At 43.7% G+C, this 18,567-nt stretch overlaps 1 protein-coding gene across 2 annotated transcripts in view; it reads left to right on the top strand.

Moving 5' to 3' along the window:
• Positions 1-18,567, top strand: part of kcnd2 (potassium voltage-gated channel, Shal-related subfamily, member 2) — a 378,413-nt gene that overhangs the window by 46,256 nt on the left and 313,590 nt on the right. The window lies entirely within an intron of this gene.

The raw sequence follows: 18,567 nt of genomic DNA, 5'->3' as shown, positions 1-18,567 counted from the left end.
ATGAAAGAATAGAGCTCCTTGTTGCTGGCCTTGTTGCAGCATGCAGGAATGTACAGCCAGCAGTATAACTCTGGGAGCCTGCTGGATGGAAAGCTGCAATATAACAATAGCCTTAAAGGCAACAAGTAGTTTTATTTGTGGGGCTGTCTCAACATATTCCAGTTGCGAGTCATGAAGTATTGCATCGGCCGCATGCTATATGCCTCGCGCATTATCCAGTTCTATTGCGGCCAATGGAACCACATATCAGTGGGCATATAACAGGCACCCGATTCGATACCGTCATTTTATGCTCCACCCAAGATGAATTTTTAGCCCATAAACTTTACTTTCAGTCTCTTCAGGATTAAAAATTGAATTACTGATATTTTTGCACAGAAGATAGACTTTAAAAATAGTATTTTATGTATTCTAATCATAGTGAGTCACCCTGCTAACACTTCATCCTAGTTCTATAACTCATTGTTAGCTCATGTTCTATTTTTGACTAAGAAACCCCATCAGCTTAATTTTTCATCCCTGCTTAAGGGATTTTAAGATCACCACACTACGCACGTAGCTGGTAAAGTAGGTGTTCAGTTGGGGAGAAGAAAACATTTTGAAGTATGTATTTTTTTTTCAATTTTCTCTTCTTTTCTGAAGGCATGCTGCATTATGGTTCCTTGGATGCCATCAACCCTCGTGCTTCACCTGAGGGCCATTCTTTATAAGTAAGCATAGACAGTCAGCATTGTGAGACTATTTGACTAAAATGGCATCACAGTTAAGCATGATCCTGACCATACCCATGTGAGATTTTCTACAGTGATCGCTGGATTATAATTAGGAGTTAGGCATCCTGGCCATGTGGGTGAGCGAATCAGTCTGTATAATGTTGCTGGGGAGGCGATAGGGCAAGGAAATTTGAGGGTGACTTAAGAGGGAAACTGAAATGATGGAGTTTTTCGGTGCAGGGACTGAGGTCAGAGAGAAGGGAGGAGAAGTCGGTGAAGAAGGCACATATGGGGCAGTAGAAGAGACGGATCATGAAAGAGAGATGCAAAGGTTGGCAGAGGGTGAAGTGTTTGAATGTGGAGACGGAGCAAATGATCAGGCTAATGTGAGATTTGGAGATGAGTACTATGCTGCCACTGTAGTGGTTAGCACAGGGAATGTGATGGAACATGAAGGTGGAAGGAAGGCCTTAGTGAGGCGAAGGAGTCACTATCAGTGGGGCAGGTTTTGGTCAGGCACAGGATGTCGATACACAGTGCCAGGGTGGAGGCATGGATGAGGAAAGCTTTGTTAGCAAGAGAGTGACTATTATGTAGGAAATTTCAGAAAGACATGGTGGCTGAAGGCTCATGGTGAAAGGAGGGGAGAGATTCACCACAAAAACAGAAAACGCTGGAAACACTCAGCAAGTCAAGCAACATCCGTAAAGAAAGGAAAAATGTGGATTGTTCAGGCGTAACCCTTCATCAGAACAGAATTTTCTGTTTTTGTAGCAGGGCTGAGAGCCTGGGTGCCAGGTGGATAGGGACTTGGTGGTGACATACTGCTGGGGAGTAGCGTTGATCGTTGGAGAGATATAAGTGGCAGCCATAGGAGAGGGCAGAAGGCTAGGACAGGGAGCAGCAGGGTAGCGAGGCAGAGAAGCTCGAATTTAGGGATACTGCCATTTGGTACACTGAGTAGAGACAAGAGGAACATAGGTCAAACATTTTAACATCCACTCATTAACTTTCACCTCTCTGCAGGACAGGACAGTGCATAACGCGAGGAAGAGAACCATTTGGTGGAGTCGCAATCATCATGGCCCTTACCCAAATCAGCAAGAAGCCCTGGAATCAGTTGCCCAGGCAGAGCCTTGAGGATCAGGGAGGGCAAGGCTGGCAGCTTACCAGAGCAGGGTGTCTGCATATTACTTGTAACTCTTCATTCAACTCAGCAAATATACACCATGCTTCATAATTTCAAGCTGCATTCTCAGGACTGTCACCTGCAAATGTCCAGCTTCTATCTGTCATCCTAACTCTTGTCCCTTTTCTCTTTATTCTAGGTCCGTCTTAGTAGCAAGTGACTACTGCAGAAGACACCTCAGAGAGGGCAATCCTCCTGAGGATGCATTCTCAGGCACTCCATCCCTCCCAGGCACCAGCTCAGACATTGGCACTCCATATACGTTAGATAGTGAGCTAGAGGGATCTGCACATGGTGAAAGACCCAGCATAAATGAGCAGCAGCAGGTACTGGTGGCAGAAATATCCCAAGAGAGAGCTCTCTGGAGGGTGAGGTTCTGTCCCAGCTCTGCTGAGCAGGAACGGATGAGGGCTTAAGGAACCCAGCCATAAAAACAAAACTGCTGGTCTCACACAAGCTGCTGTAGCAGGTATTGGAAGGCCTGCTAAAGAGTTTCAGCACCATGGCAGGAAGTATGGAAGAGTCTGCTTCCAGCCTGTGTGGTGTCATCTTGCATGACGTCAGCACTCTGTGGTCTACCATGGAGATTGTGGCTACCTCCAGGGCACTGCAGTTGGGCTTTCACAAAAGGAGCCAATGTCACCAGCCTTTGCAGCTTTAGTGGAAGCTCAAACCTATGCTGCTCTTTGGAGAGGCAGAAGTCCCCCTTGCAGAAGCAGACATCTACCATGGACAGATTGGTGGAGCAAATGGATAGGAGCTTTCAAGGACTCATTCATTTTCTGCAGTCTGCTCACCTACAGATCAGTGGAAGTGATGAACCCCAGCCCCACGGAAGTGGTAGTGGGAGCAGTATGTGTTGCCGCCTTAATGCTAAAGGGATCAAGTGATATGGGGAAAAAGCGGGAACAGGGTACTGAGTTAGACGATCAGCCATGACCATTTTGAATGGCGGAGCAGGCCCGAAGAGCCGAATGGCCAACTTTTGCTCCTATTTTCTATGTTTCTATGTTTCTCTCAGCTTGTCAGCACGTCTGCTCCTTTTCCACCCCCTTAACCAATATCCGCAACAGTGCCAGCAAGTCAGCTGGACCGTACTGCCCCAGCAGCGGTCAATGAGCAGCAGTGTGCGGCTGGGCCTTCATAGACTGAAGCATTTAGAAGTCACCAACCACAAGCATCTCAAGGGTCCCAACATGAGGAACAGCAGCCTTCCACCAGCTTTGCTGAGGCCACTAATGGAACAACTCATAGGAGTAGTAGAGTTAGTAAACCTTCTTTAAGAAAAGCTCTATGGGTTGATCACTTGGGAGGGTAATGAATGGAAGTCAATTATTATGTTTGCCCTTAAATGAATCACCTTTATCGCATTTGACATTTTGATCTGCATTGTGGTTTAAAAGCAGCTTCTTAGTCTGCATTGTCAGTATGTCATTGAAATAGAAATTGTCTGAATGGTTTCGATGTTCTTTAATGCAGGATGATGGAGGTGGTAAAGGATGTAGCAGGGACTGTTAAGCAGAGAAGCTTTGTGTAAGTTATCAGGACTGGGAAACGAGTAGGTCAGCGGAATCGCTGAGCTATTAGCTGATCCTTCACATCTCTTGCTACAGGGCGTTTAGATGGCCCTCCTTCTCCTGCTGTTTCCTCACCTTCCCCTTGGTCCTCCTGACGTCACCGGGACCCGACATTAATTCAGTGGCCTGAGCGGGAAGCTGCAATGAGTTTTCTGCCCGGCGAACCTAGTGAGGAAAAGGATAGGGGCAAGAAGAGGTCCGAAAGGGTAAGTTTTTTTCAGTTTTGATTAACTTTCCTTGTGGGGCCAGGTGGAGCAGTGCTCCTCCTGGCCCCACAAGGAAAGTTTAGCCCTTCCTTGCTGTGGACTCGCTCTCCCCTCTTCCAGATCGCGAGACCCTTGCGGGATGGTCCCGGCAACCGATTCCGCCACTTGCCTAGTCTCAACAGGCAGCCGACAGGATTTAAATTCTGCCGCAGCTGGGCAGGAAGTTAACTGGGTGAATGTTCCCAGATTTTGGCCATGCCCATACATGAAGTGTGACCTGACAAAATGTGCTATCAAAAGTTAATACTTTTGGCCAGGTTTTGAGCACATTGATATCAGCTGTGGAGAGGTTGGCAGCCCAGACTCTTGTCTACTACTAAATGGAGAAGGAAGCATCATAGCAGAAGATAACAAGTAATGATAGTACATTTTACTGGCATTAAAATATTAATATCCAACATATAACACAGCAGCCACACTGATTCCAAAGTTGTGTGGCAACAAAAATGAGTTCTGCTTATTGAATAATTTGATCAATCCATACTATTTACACAGTAATTAATGCAGCAGATTTTTATTTTGTTCATGAGTAATGAATCAGATATTGAATAGAAATATTTATTTTAACAGGTGGTGTGCAGTAAACATTTGGCATAAGGTCAGGTAATTCCATAATATATGTATCTCATTTTTGTTGCCACACAACTTTGGAGTCCGTATGGCTGCTGTGTTATATGTTGGATATTAATATTTTAATGCCAGTAAAATGTACTATCATTACTTGTTATCTTCTGCTATGATGCTTCCTTCTCCATTTAGTAGTAGACAAGAGTCTGGGCTGCCAACCTCTCCACAGCTGATATCAATGTGCTCAAAACCTGGCCAAAAGTATTGACTTTTGATAGCACATTTTGTCAGGTCACACTTCATGTATGGGCATGGCCAAAATCTGGGAACATTCACCCAGTTAACTTCCTGCCCAGCCGTGGCAGAATTTAAATCATGTCGGCTGCCTGTTGAGACTAGGCAAGTGGCGGAATTGGTTGTATTAATTTGCAAATTATTTAATCTGGATGTTGAGGGCAAGGTTGGATTAAGTAGCACTTTGATGTTCTCCTTTTCTTATAAAATGTCTGTTTCTGCTTGGCTTGCTGATAAAATCTTGTCATTATAGTTGTACAAGTATAATCATTCTATAATAATAGATTAGCAGTCATAATGAAGCGTACTGAGGCTGTGCTGTTTTGTGATGGGAAAATGTGAACTGGCATGTGCTTACATTTGAGCTGTTAAACGAAAGTCTAAATATAGCAGGACCACCTTACAATTCAGAGCTTTCAAAGATTAATTCAATTCCAATAGTGATGCTTTCCTGGGAACTGACATGTCCCATGACACTGTAGTGTTAATTTACAGTATGATCTCAGTTTTCAAACAGTGGGTGTCCCCAGAGAACTGACAGCAATGATAAATTATCATTCTGAACTCATTATAACAAATTTGTTCACATAATGTGTATGTAAAATCCGCCATTATTAATGTAAAATAATCGGGTTATGACAAAAAATGCCAAGTGGGTCAATGGAGGGGCCTTAATTAAGCATACGTCATATGCTTAGATACTATTATCACAAGCAGGATGATTATAGGAAAGATATGAACAAATACTTGTAGTTGAGATGTTAGTAGAATATGATATGACCATCTGATGCCCCATTTATTACCCATTAAAGTCATGGTGGTAATATCCCTGGACACACCAGTTGATTCACTTGTTATTCTTACCTCTAGACTTGACTATTCCAATGCTCTCCTGGCCAGCCTCTCATCTTCCACCCTCCATAAACTTGAGCTCATCCAAAACTCTGCTTCCCATATCCTAACTTGCACCAAATCCCGTTCACCCAACTCCCGTGTGCTCGCTGAACTATATTGGCTCCCGGTCCAGCAATGCCTGGATTTTGAAATTCTCATCCTTGTTTTCAAATTCCTCCATGGCCTTGCCTCCCCCTATCTGTAACCTCCTCCAGCCCTACAACCCTCCGAGATCTCTGTGCACCTCCAATTCTTATCTCTCGCACATCCCTGAATTTAATCGCTCTAACATTGGAGGCTGTGCCTTCAGCTGCCTAGGCCCCAAGCTGTGGAATTCCCTCCCTAACCTCTCCGCCTCTCTACCTCTCTCTCCTCCTTTAAGATGCTCCTTAAAACCTACCTCTTTGACCAAGCTTTTGGTCACCTGTCCTAATATCTCCTTATGTGGCTCGGTGTGAAATTTTATTTGATAATGCTCCTGTGAAGCACCTTGGGACATTTTACTATGTTAAAGGCGCAATATAAATATAAGTTGTTGTTGTTATTATATAGTGCCCTTATACAGAATGCTTTACAAAAAGCATAATGAATTCACAAAGTGTAATACTATCATAACAGGCAGGGAAAAATAAATGCCTGGATTGAATTCAACCCTGTTAAATCAGGCCATAGATGATTTTAAATCTGGCCAAAATTGTGACTTAACCAATTGCAAAACTTTCAAATAAATGATTAATGTATTTATCCTTAAAAAGAAACATAAGTTTATGGAGCCATAAAATTGTATGTAAACATCAGGACAGTTATGTAGTGTTGTGACTACTATGGGGAGGCTAGAAAAAGCTTTAAGACAGTATAATAAGCTAATTGACAACTCCAGGAGGCCCCAATCCATTGGTTATTACTCAAAATTGTACCTGTCTTCTCCAATCATCCCTTAGTTTTCCAGAAATGCATCTAACACCTTCTTGAAGAACTGCAGGAGTCAGTCTAGGCCAATCATGCTGAGAGAAAGAAAACTTCCGCACATTCAACCTGACTCCCAGCTTCCTCAATTTAAATGGGCCCTGGTTCTACCCACCCCCATCACCTCAAACAATCTATCCACCAGTATGTTATCAAAGTCCTTAATCATTTTAAAGTTCTGAATCAAATCCCCTCTAAGTCTCCACCTCTCCAGTGAATCCAACCTCAAGGCACCAAGTCTGGCTCCATAGCTTAATAATATTAGGTCATGGAATTTCTTTACCGTCTTTCCCTGCATTATCTCCAGAGCCAAAATGTCCTCCTTGAGGTAGGGGGATCAGAAGGACACACAATAGCCCAGATGTGGTCTTATCAAAGTGTTATATAACCCTATTATTGTGGCCGTAGTTTTATACTGAACTGTTCAGGCAAGAGAGCCCAGGGCCCTGTTCAATTTTGCCTGAGCGCCCTGACACTGAGCTTGAACTTTAGTGAGTGGTCAATGTCTCCTTTAACCTGCACCCGCCCATGTTATACCCTGTACTCGAATCCTGCACACTTAGGTGCTTAACTGCACATCTACATTGAAGAACATTTGCCAGTCTTGGAACACTACGCCATTCTATCCAAATCCAGTTGTAATCTTTTTCCTTCTTCTAAGGTCCTGACTCTATGGCACAATTTGGTATTGTCTACAAATTTAATAACTGAACTATCGATGCCCTGATCCAGATTGTTAATAAACTAGTTAAAAATGTAGTAGATTTCTACGTATGCAGGAATGAAGACATGGAAAAACTTTTAAAAGTATTGAAGAGAAATTGAGAGGAGGAAGGCTAACTTGATTTAATGTAAAGATATAAGGGGCAGTTGAACACATGGTTTCAATCTTAGTGACAAAGGAGTCCATAAACTCCTTGCATGTTGTTGGAAGTGAGGGTGGAGGGCGCAGGGGAGAGGGGATTAAGGAGATGGTTGGTAGTGGAGAAAAGAAGCGGGGCGTTTCTTTGCATTCCAGGATGATTCTGAAGTAGTGACTAGTTTTGGCAGAGGAGAGCAGGGCCTGATAACACTTGATCTGGCAATGAATGGCTAAACCATTTGTGTGCCATATACATTCAAGCCTGCACCACTTGGACTCAAGGGAACAAAGGTGGGGGCTGCAGCAGGGGGAATGACCAGGATGGGAGAGAGTAAGGGCTTTACTGGGGATAAGGGCATCAAAGGCGGAGATGAGGGTGTGATTGAGCAGATCGATAGCTGTAGAAGTATTGTGGCGAATGGAGGGCCAAAGGCTGGACAGTTGGGAGTTTGAAAGTACTGTTCACTCAAGTTGTGAGTGACTTGGGGGAGTGTTTTTTCCAGGGGTGTATGCAGATGGAAATGGGGTTGGATGGAGGATATGGGTGGTGAGGAATACAAGGAAGTGATGAGAGATGGCCTTCTATGTCACCATGCCCCAGCTGAGATCAGCTAATTCAGTACAGACTGATCATTAAGCCTATTACCTTCCTGATTCTGCACAACTTGGTTCTATGTCAGGCAGTACATTTATCTGACTTCTGAACTTTCTTTTTTCAGCATTATCCTTACATTTCCATATTAATTGGACTCAAAACCACACCCTGCTCGCCTTTAAAAACACATATTGGACCAGTCTGTTATCTCCAACTACCACCCAATTTTCAAAGTATTCATTCTTGCTGAAGCCCTTGAACGCTTCCAGTCAAGGCTGTTCTCTCCCACCACTCCCTGTTGAAATCCCCTGATCCAGGTTTTGCCATTCCTACCAACAGCCTGTGTGACTGTACGGTGGCTTGCTGTCCCTACTCATCCTCCTCGACCTCTCTCCCACCTTCAAGATTGTTGACCACTCCATTTTTTGCACCACTCCTCCTTTGTAATACAGGCTACTGACATTTTTTTTATTCGTTCATGGGATGTGGACGTCACAGGCGAGGCCAGCATTTATTGCCCATCCCTAATTACCCTCGAGAAGGTGGTGGTGAGCCGCCTTCTTGAACTACTGCAGTCCGTGTGATGAAGGTTCTCTCACAGTGCTGTTAGGTAGGGAGTTCCAGGATTTTGACCCAGCGATGATGAAGGAACGGCGATATATTTCCAAGTCGGGATGGTGTGTGACTTGGAGGGGAATGTGCAGGTGGTGTTGTTCCCATGTGCCTGCTGTCCTTGTCCTTCCAGGTGGTAGAGGTCGCGGGTTTGGGAGGTGCTGTCGAAGAAGCCTTGGCGAGTTGCTGCAGTGCATCCTGTGGATGGTACACACTGCAGCCACGGTGCACCAGTGGTGAAGGGAGTGAATGTTTAGGGGGGTGGATGGGGTGCCAATCAAGAAGGCTGCTTTGTCCTGGATGGTGTCGAGCTTCTTGAGTGTTGTTGGAGTTGCACTCATCCAGGCAAGTGGAAAGTATTCCATCACACTCCTGACTTGTGCCTTGTAGATGGTGGAAAGGCTTTGGGGAGTCAGGAGGTGAGTCACTCACTGCAGAATGCCCAGCCTCTGACCTGCTCTTGTACCCACAGTATTTATATGACTGGTCCAGTTAAGTTTCTGGTCAATGGTGACCCCCAGGATGTTGATGATGGGTGATTCGGCAATGGTAATGCCGTTGAATGTCAAGGGGAGGTGGTTAGACTCTCTCTTGTTGGAGATGGTCATTGCCTGGCACTTACCTGGCGTGAATGTTACTTGCCACTTATCAGCCAAGCCTGGATGTTGTCCAGGTCTTGCTGCATGCAGGCAAGGACTGCTTCATTATCTGAGGGGTTGCGAATGGAACTGAACACTGTGCAATCACCAGCGAACATCCCCATTTCTGACCTTATGATGGTGTGAAGGTCATTGATAAAGCAGCTGAAGATGGTTGGGCCTTGGACACTGCCCTGAGGAACTCCTGCAGCAATGTTCTGGGGCTGAGATGATTGGCCTCCAACAACCACTACCAACTTCCTTTGTGCTAGGTATGACTAGCTACTGGAGAGTTTTCCCCCTGATTCCCATCAACTTCAATTTTACTAGGGCTCCTTGGTGCTACACTCGGTCAAATGCTGTCTTGATGTCAAGGGCAGTCACTCTCACCTCACCTCTGGAATTCAGTTCTTTTGTCCATGTTTGGACCAAGGCTGTAATGAGGTCTGGAGCCGAGTGGTCCTGGCGGAACCCAAACTGAGCATCGGTGAGCAGATTATTGGTGAGTAAGTGCCGCTTGATAGCACTGTCGACCACATCTTCCATCACTTTGCTGATGATTGAAAGTGGACCGATGGGGCGGTAATTGGCCGGATTGGATTTGTCCTGCTTTTTGTGAACAGGACATACCTGGGCAATTTTCCACATTGTCGGGTAGATGCCAGTGTTGTAGCTGTACTGGAACAGTTTGGCTAGAGGCGTGGCTAGTTCTGGAGCATAATTCTTCAGCACTACAGCCGGGGTCTTGTCGGGGCCCATAGCCTTTGCTGTATCCAGTGCACTCAGCCGTTTCTTGATATCACGTGGGGTGAATCGAATTGGCTGAAGACTGGCTTCTGTGATGGTGGGGATATCGGGAGGAGGCCGAGATGGATCATCCACTCGGCACTTCTGGCTGATGATAGTTGCAAATGCTTCAGCCTTGTCTTTTGCACTCACGTGCTGGACTCCGCCATCATTGAGGATGGGGATGTTTACAGTTGTTTAGTTGTCAACCACCATTCACAACTGGATGTGGCAGGACTGCAGAGCTTTGATCTGATCCGTTGGTTGTGGAATCACTTTGCTCTGTCCATAGCATGTTGCTTCCGTTGTTTAGCGTGCATGTAGTCCTGAGTTGTAGCTTCACCAGGTTGGCACCTCATTTTTAGGTACACCTGGTGGTGCTCCTGGCATGCTCTTCTACACTCCTCATTGATCCAGGGTTGATCCCCTGGCTTGTTCGTAATGGTAGAGTGAGGAATATGTCGGGCTATGAGGTTACAGATTGTGCTGGAGTACAATTCTGCTGCTGCTGATGGCCCACAGCGCCTCTTGGACGCCCAGTTTTGAGCTGCTAGATCTGTTCTGAATCTATCTCATTTAGCACGGTGATAGTACCACACAACACGTTGGATGGTGTCCTCAGTGCGAAGACGGGACTTCGTCTCCACGAGGACTGTGCGGTGGTCACTCCTACCAATACTGTCATGGACAGATGCATCTGCAACAGGTAGATTGGTGAGGACAAGGTCAAGCAAGTTTTTCCCTCGTGTTGGTTCGCTCACCACCTGCCGCAGGCCCAGTCTGGCAGCTATGTCGTTCAGGTCTCGGCCAGCTCGGTCAGTAGTGGTGCTACTGAGCCACACTTGGTGATGGACATTGAAGTCCCCCACACAGAGTACATTCTGTGCCCTTGCTACCCTCAGTGCTTCCTCCAGAGTGGTGCTCAACATGGAGGAGGACTGATTCTTCAGCTGAGGGAGGGCGGTAGGTGGTAATCAGCATCCTTGCCCATGTTTGACCTGATGCCGTGAGATTTCATGGGGTCCAGAGTCAATGTTGAGGATTCCCAGGGCCACTCCCTCCTGACTATATCACTGTATCGTCACCTCTGGTTGGTTTGTCCTGCCGATGGGACAGGACATACCCAGGGATGGTGACGGAAGAGTCTGGAACATTTGCTGAAAGGTATGATTCTGTGAGTATGGCTTTGTCAGGCTGTTGTTTGACTAGTCTGTAGGACAGCTCTCCCAATTTTGGCACAAGTCCCCAGATGTTAGTGAGGAGGATTTTGCAGGGTCGACTGGGCTTGGTTTGATCTTTGTCGTGTCCAGTGCCTTGTGGTCCATCTGGTTTTATTCTTATGACTTTTTTTAGTGAGATTGTACAACTGACTGGCTTGCTAGGCCATTTCAGAGGGCAATTATGAATCAACCACATTGCTGTGGGACTGGAGTCACATATAGGCCAGACTGGGTAAGGACGGCAGGTTTCCTTCCCTAAAGGGCATTAGTGAACCAGATGGGTTTTTACAACAATCCGGTAGTTTCATGGCCACCGTTACTTTTACCATTTTTTTTAAATTCCAGATTTTATTTAATAAATTTAATTTAATTTCCCCAGCTGCCGTGGCAGGATTCTGAACTCATAACTCCGGATTATTAGTCCAGGCCATTGGATTACTAGTCCAGCATCGTAACCACTATGCTCCCATACCCTGTTTGCATTAATTAATGCAGGTATGTCTCTTCTTAAGTGCAATGACCAAAGTGGATGCTTTTCTGTAATTCTGATTTTGCCAAAGCTTTATAAGTCTAGAAACTGCTGTTATTCAGGGATAAATTGCAAGTTAATAAAAGATTCTGGGAGAATTTACCCTTGCTGGTTTAGTTTTAATATTGCTGTTTTCAGCACATGGGCTAAAATATAGGCTATTCTCCCACACTGTGGGCTGGCAAATTCCAAGCGTGAAGCACTAATTGTGTTAGCTGTGGAACTGTAATTGGGAGGGAGTTAAGTATTTGAACTAGCACTGGGAAGGGAAATCCAGCTATTAACTCTGAAAACTTGTTATAATATTTGGGGTTGCTAAATCAGGAAGGTTAATTTTACAGGTCAGGGCCTGTAATCCCTGCTGTAAGGAGTTGGGGAGCGATGGCACACAATTGATGGGATGATGCTTCGCCCTCCCATCTCTCCATGCTCTGCTGCACTAGGCTAGGATAGAGTGGATAGAGCTGATTTACATTCTGGACTCTTGCACATCCCAACTAAGTATATAGCCACGAGCTCTCAGTGAAACCCTGAATCCAGCCAGTACCATTGCTCCACAAGGAAAGTTACTTGGAAGGAATAATAGGTTATGTATCATACATTGAAACAGAAATCTGAATCAATGAGGAAGGAGTCACAATAAGATAGCTATAGATGCTATTTGAAGAACTGAGCATGAAAGAGTACAACATGGTGGTTTGAGCATGGTTACCTGATAGATGTGATTTGCCTCCTTATGAAACTGTGGCACTCCTGTGAATGTATTTGGAATGAGTGCCCAATCCACCAGTCTTCGTTGCTGGTGCTGTTGCCAATTCTTTATTGGGCTTTTAATCCACTTCCTCTGCCATGGATTTGCTGTCTGGTCAATGAGCTGAGTGCTGAGGCTACTTTTCAGGACAAAGTTATGAAGCGAAAATGCAGCAGATTCTAGAAATCTGGGGAGAGGAGGGGGAATGTTGGACTGTAAAGTTACCCTAATTGGTCCAGACATGTAAAGGCCTATTCAGTTATTCTGTGTGCCTGGAGAGCAGGTGCACAACCGGCGCAGAGGGAGCACTGAATTAGGAGAACAGGCCTTGGCCAATTTCTTTCTTTGCTGCAATTCAATCCACTTCTGCACTGAGTGAGTAGATTTGTTTGCAATCGTTTTGTGCACTAGCCTTATTAAGACCCCAGATTGATGCGCAAGTATTGGACTGAGAACCTATCACAATTATGTGGGATTTGTCCCGGGTTTTCTCTTTTTCCCTAACTGGCCTATTTCGAAATAGAGGCAAGGGAAGGCTCCATGTATGAAAGAACTCTTAAATAGTCTTTGTAATTTTTTTGTTTGCAGCACCTTTTTAGTACACTTTTTATTAGACTTTTTTTCCATATTTTTGAAAATGTTTTTGACATTTCTCCAGAACATTTTTGGATCAGTTTTTTGAATTCACACTAAGTTTGTTTTTAAAGTGCTTCAAATACAGTATTTTGTGGTTGAGGTGGTGCAAGATAAAAGAAATCATACTAGGGAGTTCAGCAGGTCCCAAACCATCTGCAGACCTTGCTACCTGCCAATGATAGATTGAAGACAACCACCTCAGCTTGCACTAGGGCAGAAAGATAGAGCTTTGCCATCTGCAGCAAGAATACCTGCAGCTAACTTGCAACACAAGGAGAGTACTGCTGATGGTTGACAAGGTCAACACTGACCTCAACTGTTATGTTTATGACTCAATCCCTGGTAGCAGTTCAATATTGGATAATGTGCTGCCCAATGTCACCACACGTGATATTCTGTGAAGGACCCCCCCCTTCATTTCGGTCCCTGCATGAAGTTCAAGCTACGAGTGTATTTAAATATATTCATGAGCTGGCCAGTGAAGCTAGATTATCACTCTGAAAGTGTGCACCTTGGGCCTCATGCAGCAATCCTGGTGGCTTTTTGACAGGATTGCTAAATTGGCCCTTTGAAGCACTGCTTCAAGATGCCAATGGTGTGTTTTATTATTCTGATTGTAGAATAAGTTTTGTTGCAGTTGTGCTTTGCGTCTATCCATGGTTGGTGCATGGGTTTCATGAACCATAACTGCATAGAAGTTCATTTCCTTGGAGCCATGTTTCCGCTTTTCTTTCCCTTCAAATAAAGATGGCACAGAAGATGACATTAAGAGGTAAGCATTGTGAGAGCTTCTAGGTAAGCAGGCACTGACATGCTTGATTCGGAAGCATACCAGGACTGATTTTATGAGTCTGCACTGTGGTGGAGAGACTCTCCAGTGGACAGTGCCTTCAGGAAATTCGGGGGTACACTGCCTAAGAATTTATGACCACTAATATGAATGGTCAGAAAATCATGGGAGTCAGTAGGCAAGGTTCCCTGCAGGCAATGTGGACTCATGAAATTACCCCACCATGTCCACATTAAGATAAAAAACCCTTTCAAATTATTATAGGGTGCAGCATTGTGCACACGGTCCTGAATGGTGACAGGGGTGCAGGTGATAACCATCTGGGAAAGCCAGCACCTCTGCAGAATTGTGTTCTCATCTCACATTGCTATTGGTCAGCAGTGAAAGTGATGAGGTTGTTGGTCCTGCTGAATAATGCATTCTGTGACTTCCTTGATTCATTTGTGGCCAGTAAATTGGCTAACTGCAGCACTGCCGAAGTCCCTGATACGTGTCCCGGTGCTAGTCTCGAATGCAAAAAATTTGAAGGCCATGTTTACTTCGATGGCCACTGGCAGTTACATGTTTTGAAGAGGCCTTCCTGAAGAAGTTGCACAACTCTGTCAACACCTTCCTGTTAAATCTCAGACTCCTTAAGCATATCTCTATTGTCATTATCAGATTGCTGTGCCCGTTGTGGTGGAGAAAGACCCACCATGTAATTGATTTGATGGTATATCACATGTGTCACTTGACTTCACAGGTAGCACTTTTTAGCTGTACCTGGTCCTTTTCTGCCAAGTCCAGTGCCAGTGGAGCATTGTATATAATACTCATAGTGCCTAAAATCCTAAAATATGTAAAAATGAATCTATTCACCTTTCAAATAAAAAAAATTAATCTATCCAACTTTCTCAGTTGAACCTCCCCAATGCCCATAATTCCTTTTCCAGTTGTCTGAGATAAATGCATTACTCTAATGATGTATTCTTACAGCTGTGTGGATTAACTGCCCCTGAAATGCCCAGTCTACCATATTAATTGCGGTTTTGCATGAATTGAGTGTATCAGCACTCCTGTTAATTCATCTTCTAGCAAATTTGTTAGTGCTCGAAGATGGGCAGTAAGGAAGCACTATACCACTGTCCCAACATTTGCTAGCCAGTCCTATTAATTGTATCCATGAGATTTATATAAATTATTGTTAATTGTATTCAGGTGGTGCGTATCAATTGAGGACTCTCGTATCCGTTTGTAAGAGAACTTATCTAGGGTGTGGGTTGTGTTGATCTCTGTGAATAAAGGGTTGGAAGCAAATGAAGACCAGGCTGTAGTGATCTATCCTTCACCACCTATCCAATTTATAACAAGTCCTGCTTAGTTGAAACAAGCATAAATCTTTATGCCAACAGCAGTTGCTAGGCTATAAAGTAGGTATAACTTTGAACTTGTATTTGAAAGATCAACTTGCACATTCCAACATTTTGCATCTACATTTCAGATATGTATTTTTTTTCTCTTTCAAATTGTAGACAATGCCAAATGTAATAGTTTTAATTTATTAAAAAATTATCATGTTCGCATTTTAAGTTAGATTTGATCTTGGTTAGTATTAGAAATGCTAGAGGAACAAGCTTGGAGTCGTTGCCTTTGTGTCAGGAATGAGTTGTGGACACAAAGGGGTAGAAATTGTTATGTATTTTCAGGTGTGAAACAGGCACAAAGCATGCCAATTTCGTGGTGGGAAGGCCTATGCCCAAACTGCAGGCATTGGTCCCACTGCTAAATTTGTAGAGGCCTTTTTTAGGAGTCTCGAAGTGGATGTCATTACGCATCAACCATGTGATTTGCACTGCATGCCAATGTCTGCCATGACACTCATTACCAACAAAAGAAAACAAATTACTCAATTAAAATAAAACCATTTCATGAACTGCAGCATCATCATAAAATAACATACTTGGAAGTGATTTCAAAGCTATAATCACATTTGTTTTTAATTAGAGTGTTACAACCTGCTCAAACTTCACTGTCCTGGTTTATGCTATCCAAATTCCTTCATGAAATTCGTGTCTTTTAATAATTCTTGAGTATCTATTATTCTCTTACGTTTTTCAAGTATGTTGCTCAGTAAATAGCTGCTTTGCAGCCACTGGATCAAGTATTTTCAAGTATGTTGCTCAGTAAATAGCTGCTTTGCAGCCACAAGATCAAGTGATCTTTGTGAAGGAGTAGGTGGATACCCAGTTTGAAATGTGAAAGTAAGCTCCCAATTTACAAGATTGGAGTGCTTCCAGACAAGCCGCTTTCAAGCCAATTGTGCATGTTATTCCAGGTTTTCACTTCCTCCTTCAAAATGGCTTCCCTATCAACTGCAGGTAAGGATATTTCACTATGAGAATAAATACTGCAACAAAGTTTTGTAACTCAATATAGGAGTTACATGGGGATGATGATATAGACTGCAAACATTTCTCTTATACTAGCCGTTCCCCCTCATTGTACATCAATGTGGTCAATTATTCAACTCTATTCCACACATGAGAGCTTGGATTGTGAACAAGTCAACACAGACACTAAAATGAATTTTGGATCTTCACCTGAACAACTGATACATATTTGTTAGCTGTTAAATGCAGTATGAGTCAGATAAGATTCATTCAACATAATAGGAACATCGGAACAGGAGTCGGCCATTCAGCCCCTCAAGCCTGTTCCACCATTCAGTGAGGTCATGGCTGATCTGTATCCTAACTCCATCCACTCACCTTGGCTCCATACCCCTTAATACACTTCTACCACCCTTTCCGTGAAGAAGTGTTTCCTAACTTCTCTCCTGAATGGCCTGGTTCTGATTTTAAGGTTATGCCCCCTTGTCCTAGTACTCCAGATGTGCTGTACCCAGGGCTTTGTATAGCTGCGGCAAAACTTCCTCCCCTTTATATGCTAGCCGTCTAGTTATAAAGGCTAACATTCCATTAGCCTTTTTGATTATTTTTTGCACCTGACTACTTCAATTTAGTGATCTGTGTACATGGACCCCTAAATCTCTTTGGACCTCCACTGTTGCTAGCTTTTCACCATTTAAAAAATACTCGGATCTATCCTCTTTTGGTCCCAAATGAATGATCGCACACTTAAAATCCATCTGCCATAGTTTTGCCTACTCACTTAATCTAGCAATGTCTCTGTAATTTTATGCTTCCGTCTACACTACTTACAATGCCACCAATCTTTGTGTCATCGGCAGACTTGGATAAAGGGCTCTCTATTGTGTTATCTAAGTCATTAATAAATATAGTGAATATTTGAGGCCCAGCACAGATCCTTGTGGGACGCCACTAGTCACTTCCTTCTAATTTGAGTACATACCCATTATCCCTACTCTCTGTCTTCTATCACCTAACCAATTTCCTAACCAGGTCAATAATTTGCCTTCAATTCCATGAGTTTTAATTTTAGCTAACGGTCTCTTATGTGGAACCTTATCAAATGCCTTCTGGAAGTCCATATAAACTACATCCATAGACATTCCCCTTTTAGTTACTTCCTCAAAAAATTCAATTAGGTTCATTAGAAATGACCTATCGATTTACAAATCCATGTTGGTTCTCTCTAATCAGCTCAAATTTCTCTAAGTGCTCAGTCATACTGTCCTTTAATATAGATTTCAATAACTTCCCCACAACAGATGTTAGACTAACAGGTCTACAATTTCCTGTTTTTTCTCTCTCACCTTTCTTAAATAATGGAGTTGCATATGCAATTTTCCAATCTAAAGGGACAATTCCTGAATTGAGATTCCTGAATGATATTACTTTACTAGACATTTTGTCTATGCTTCATCAAATGAGCAATTTCATGTCGATTCAACAATGTATTAAAATATTTTATTAATCATTTTGTTAAAAATACATACTAAAAGAAGCAATTCATATATGACTACACCTGTCTCTTGCATAATAGGGAAAACTAATGTACTTGACTCTGTTCTGTTTGACAAAACTGAATGTTTGCATGCTAAGTAAATTTACAGTGAGATTTTCTAAATGCTTGCCATCTGGACTAAACTAAGCTGGTTTGGCACATTAGGTAGCTGATGAATCCAAGGAATCAGCATAGATTTCATGGGTATAGTTGTAGTTTAACTTGGTGAATCTCACCATCAGAATTCAATGTAATACTTATCATTAAGGTTAATGTTATCATTTTTTCCCTTTATTTTGTCTAAATGATGAGTGCATGCAGCCTCATTGAGGGAGCTGACTTGGTGGAGTTATTGGCCTTGATTCTCCTTCTGTACACGGTTTTGTAACAAGCTGGTCTTAATGGCCGTTAATACGAAACCAGTGCTAACTACTGAGATTTTTCACCGTTCCCTCGAAACTGGGTCAAAATCCTGGAATTCCCTACCTAACAGCATTGTCCAGAGCAATGGACATAGGGGCAGAGTTTAACTATTGAGCAGCTGACTGACGGAACACGCTGGCTAGCTGCCTGATCCTGCTGGTGGGAGGCCCGGTCCATTTTGAGGGCTTTGCCTCATTGATATGCCACTTGCCAGCTCTGGGCCAGTGCAGTATTGGGCAGCCCAGAGGCCGACCTGGCTGACAGGAAGGAGGTTTTGAAGGAGAGCATGATCACAATGGGGAGAAATCCCGGGGTGGCAGTGACCCACGTTATTCTTGTGAAGCCCACAGTCC

Source organism: Heptranchias perlo, chromosome 18, assembly GCF_035084215.1.
Source record: "Heptranchias perlo isolate sHepPer1 chromosome 18, sHepPer1.hap1, whole genome shotgun sequence".
NCBI classification, from domain to species: Eukaryota; Metazoa; Chordata; class Chondrichthyes; order Hexanchiformes; family Hexanchidae; genus Heptranchias; species Heptranchias perlo.
This window is presented reverse-complemented; position numbering and strand designations above follow the sequence as displayed.